This window comes from Zingiber officinale, chromosome 3A, assembly GCF_018446385.1.
Source record: "Zingiber officinale cultivar Zhangliang chromosome 3A, Zo_v1.1, whole genome shotgun sequence".
Classification (NCBI taxonomy): Eukaryota; Viridiplantae; Streptophyta; class Magnoliopsida; order Zingiberales; family Zingiberaceae; genus Zingiber; species Zingiber officinale.
The window spans coordinates 134,942,938-134,948,546 of NC_055990.1; positions in this window are offsets into that span (position 1 = coordinate 134,942,938).

The window sequence follows — 5,609 nt, forward strand, 5'->3', positions numbered from 1 at the left end:
ATGCGGCAACGAGGGAGAAAAAATTCAAAGAATGAAATTTGAGAGAATTGGTAGTGAGAATATGAGAAGAATGTGATTATGTGAAGAAAAGAAAATGGAATTCGGATGTGGAAGGTTGATAGTTTTAATAGAATTGTATATGAATATAATAATTATAATTAAGATATCATTAATTAAAGTTTCATTGGAATTAATTAAAGTTTCTATTGGAATTGATATCTGACCTTGACTTGTGTAAATCGAAGGGTTACATTTGAAAAGTAACGATTTTATCATTTGACAAAATTAAATTTTAACTATTAAGTATATTTAATTTTTTTTTAATACTAATGGGCCCCAATTTTATTGGGGTCCTAGGTATAGGCCTTAAAGGTCTATGTCTTAAGCCGACACTGAATTTAGTACTATGTAATATGGTTAATTTTTGTCCCTATAATATTTTTTGGTATGTTACAACATATTTGTAACGAGCACCCTTCTTACTACTACTACTACTACTCTCTAAGAGTGATCGTTACTTATCTACTAACTCTACTTAACCGGTTTATTAAAAATCACATGGAAAACCCTACCGAAAAATTTCGACAGAGTCTCCCTTGTACCGGTGACCATATTCAACAATACATGCAGTATATATACTCAGCCACAAGCGGCTGGAACACATAACAATCAACCACGCAGCATAAAAATTCTAACTCAGCAACAATATAGGAAAACTAATCCATACTCACAACTGAATAGCAAACACAGTATCAAGTGTCCTTATAAACAGTTATCAAATTTCCTTAACACATAAAGACTTAATTAACTCAAAGAACAAATCATAATTTATTTTATTCGCAAGGATCCCTAGGACTTCCATAGTGCAGACATCACACACCCCTCTTGCATCTCCTTGTCGCCTTCCTTCATATTAGCTTCCCTTTTTCTTTATCTGCAGTAGGAGAAAGTGCAGTCTATAAGCATAAAGCTTAGTGAGCGCTATCTAACTCACAAAAACACGATATGCATGTATACCAATAAAAACATGCTAAAACTGAATGCTAATATGTAAAGCTACTCATGCTCATAAATAGCAAAGAAATCAACTAACAGAAAAGATAACATGTATAGCTAAACATGCTCATCAACTAGCAAATCAATAACATGTAAGAAAACTAAACATGTAAAAGCTGCTAGCATAAAAGGAAGCTAAACTTACTGATCTTTAAAACAAAGCGAAACTTGTTTTACTTGTTCTAAGCTGATTCTTTTATTTCACTTGCTTAAAACTCATTCTTTAGTACTTTTATTCTTATGAAAAACTTTTTTTTTTTTTGTTCATAAACTTATACTTTTAATACTTGAAAATAATAATCAACTTCTTTCGGGCCCGGCATTGTACCACTTTGCGCGCATTCTTAGTAAGGATCGAGGTAGCTAATCCCGAAACTACTAAGATACTTCTAGGCCTTGTGCCTAGGGGCATCTTGGAGCCCATCCCTTGGACCTTGTGTCCGGTACATGCCATTTAAAAGTAAAATACTTGTTATATCTTAATTACTTCTTCTTTAAATGCCTTGGCATTTTAATAAGCACCTTGTGTGCCAAAAATCCCTAAAGTCTTGACTTTGGGATCTACTCAAGGCCTTGACCTTTCTCTTTCTTTTCTTTTTCTTCCTTTTACTTGTTAATACTTCTAAAAGTATTTAATAGGATTCTTATTTTTCCACTAGAATACATGGTTGTTCATGCTTGTTAAAATAGCAAATGAAAACTAAAGGAAACTGCTCATGTGTATCTAGTAGTAAAGGACTAAAAATAGGAATCAATACTGCTCATGTTAAACTGATAGCAAAGAAAATCTGCATGTCTAATAGCAATAGAAAAGAAGTCTACTCATACTTACAAATAGCTAAGGGGAAGCTAGAAAAGGAAAACTGCACGTCTATTACTTAGAGAAATCTGCACTGCTCTTCTTAATAAAAATCTGCACTCTAAAGACTTAATCAAACTTCACTATAATCTTTTAAAACTGCACTTTGAGGAGATCTAAACTACATTAAAACTTCCAAATTGATTCCAATTATCTCAGTTTCCCCACTCATCTAATATCAACCACTACTTTCTAAACTTTTTGTTTCATCATCAACATGATCTATTTATGATCAGAAGGATACTTACTCCAATTTTCCTTACTTTTTAAGTCCGTTCCTACTTCAACCAATATGAAGAAGTGATCTAACTGGAATTGTAACCTATGAATATTCAATCCAAATAACTTAAGTGCATATTGGAAAAACGTTTGCTTAAACATCATAAGTTCAGATTCTATTAAATCCATTCAATAGTCTAGGTGATCCACTAAAATGATCCTGCTCCTCTCTACTTGGTCTATCACTGCACAAGCTAAAGTCATTCAACATCTCTCACTTTACACTAAAGAGATTACACCATCACAAAGCTGCAGAATTCAAAATACATAAGCTATTCTCAATTATTCTCTAACCTCCTTATTTTATGCTTCAAAAGAGAATTGTTAACTTAAACACTCCCTAAATTGAATGCTCATGATGTTAATACAAGCAAAACCATATAGCACAGCAACAAAACTTGCTGCTCATGATATTTATGGGCTGTTCAAAACTAAATGGCACAAAAGAACTAGATCCGAAATCCAGAAATAAGGTTGTTCCTAATCAATGAGATGGCAAAGAACTAAAATGTTTCTTGTATTCTAATTCTTTTACAATAAGTCAGAACACGGTTCTAGAAAGAATCGCATCTATGATCTACAAATTCTGCTCAATGATTGAAATTCTGCATACATAACTCAAAGCTCAAAACTCCTGTTCAGTGCCACTATAAGAAAACAAAAAGGAACCGAGAAGGCTACATTCTCAAACAACTATACCCTTCCATGTTAAAATCCCAAACCTACTAATCTGGATTAGGTTTTCATGGCAACAAACTCCAAACAAACCGAACCACTACTCTTCCTCCTTTAATTGATCAGTACCACGGCAAGGAAAGAAAACAAATGATTGCTAGCTTCCTTACTATCCGAACATGCTTATTTAACAACCTAACCAATTCTTTCTAAAACCTCTAAACATCATAAGAAAGCAAGAACAACCTCAAATTCAAACTGTTGACCACTAAATCCGTTCAAGGGACTATCTGAAAACACAACCAACACAAGAGAGCATCATTGTTTCGGGTCACAATACCAAAATCATAGACAATAGAAGAACACATGAACTAAGATCTCAATCTTCTAATCTGCTTCGGAAAAAAAAACAAGAAGAAATCATGAATCCAAATCTTCAATTCACGGCAGCAAGGAAAGAAAATCTCGGAGCTATCCTACCGCAGGTGAGTAGCAACTCACCTCGCTGTTCTTGAACTTACAACCGGAGGAAGATCTAGGGTTCGGATGATGTGAAGATCTCTGCGATCCCTTCCTATCCGCGTGTTCTCCTTGACGAGGAGACCACGAATCCGTGAACGACTTCTGAAAAGAAGCCCTTGCCGGCCGCCGGAGAGGAACCCTAGGTCGGCTTCACCTTCCGCCTGATCTGCCGCCGTCGCACGCGAGAGGTGAGGAGAGGAAAAGAAATTTTAGGTTTTCCGAAAATCACTTTAGTCCTCACTTTATAACTAGGGTTATTTTCGGTTCCAACTATAGCTTAAATGGAATTTTTCTCCTTCTTTAATAACAAACGATCGCTAGCATAGTCGGTTGGCTGCGTTTTACTTAAGGCTTGTGTTGCGGGTTCGAAACTCGGCTGCAATCATTTTCTGCCCATTAATTCTTGTTATTAACTTCTACTCATTAATTCTTGGGCCAGGGGTGCTGGGTTCGAAACCCAGCTTCTACAACCCTTTTTTTTTTTTTTTTTTAGTTTATTTTTAAAACTTATTCTCCTTGGTAAAAATACCAAACGGACTCCAAAATTTGCATAAAAATACTCTAAAAATTCCTAAAAATCTTTAGAATATTTTAAAAGTATTTCCAAATATTTTTATGGACTTTTAGAACTTGAAATAGAGAAAATTGGGTCGTTACAATATTTACTCAATATTTTTTTCTTTTACAAAAATATGGAAAAATTTTGTAAGATCCTATTTCAAATTTAACTTTTAAATCATGATGATTCGAAGATTTTTATAATTATTTTAGGTAATTTTCATTTTTTTAGTATTTAATGTATTTTTTTAGTATTTTAGGTATTTAATGTAATTTCTATATTTTATATTTTTAGTCTGTTTAGGGATTTTAAAATTGTGAGTTTTCCTTTAGGATTCTTTTTTTTGTCTTTACAAGCAAGGAATTGGGGTATATATATTGGGATTTATTTTCTTTTTTCGCGCCTTAAGATCTAGAAAAAAATATGGAACCGCCACATCAACGACCCCCCTAGAGCCGGTCCCACGGATATGGAGGGAGGTAAATGCAGGTACACAGCTGAAAGCACATAGCCGGGACGCTAACCCCAGGTAATGACACCCTGAGGATCGAACCCTGGACCTTTCGGCTACGAAACTATGTGCCCCAGCTGTGCTACGCCCTGAGGACTCGCGCCTTAAGATATAGAGTTTATATAAACATTTGTTTAGCTATAAGAGAATTTAATCATCTATTTTTAATAAGTTTTCCTTTTTAGGGTAAAACCTAGAGAAAGGTGATTTTTTCTTTGTTTTTAGTAATTTCTTTTCTTGTCTTCTCTTAAATTATGTCTTCTCGTCATCTCGTAGGATAGTCGTTATCCTGTCCAGTGTCAGTTGGTATCAGAGATGATAGGCTTTAATTTGAGGAAGTCGAGTGTCAAATCCAATGGAAGGTCATCATGGTGGTCCTTGTGGTCGTGCCATGTAGGTTTTGGCTGAGAAAGTCTCACACCATGGGCGTATCATTCAAGACGAGAATGAGGATTTACAAAGACAAATCATAGATTTATCCCATCATCTAGCGGAAATTATGAGAATTCATGAAGATCGTGAGGTACGTGGATGAGAGAATCGACATGAAGATCTTGACTTTCAAGTTGATATTCCTATTTTTTTTGGTACATCATAGGCAGAGAATTTTGTCGATTGAATCAACAAAGTAGAGTAGTTCTTTGATTATAAGTAAATTCCAGATTAGATGAAAATGAAGTTGACTGTCATCAGAATCAAGGGTCGAGCATTGGCATGGTGAGGGCACTTGCAGCGCTTACGAGACATACGGGGAAAAACTAAGATCAAGGATTGGGAGAAGATAAAAAAAAAATATATGAAAGATTACTTCTTTCCTTTTGGTTACACTCGAACTTTGTTTCAAAAATGATTATGTTTTACCATAAAGAATGATAGTTTCGATGCTCAAGATGACTTTGACATATTCAAAGATGATTTCGAAGAAGAAGTTGATGAGGTGCTTTATGGTGATAGCCTTGAGACTTTAAACGATCTTGAGAGTTTGTTGATTTCTAAGGATTTATTGGTAGAATCAGATAAATTTATTTGTGGCACAATTCTGAACATCCGAGATTATGACTAGTCCTACTCTCCAGATCGTCCTATTGTGGGAGGTGGTGGAGACAATGACAAGATTGAAATACTTGTTGACACAATCTATGACGACA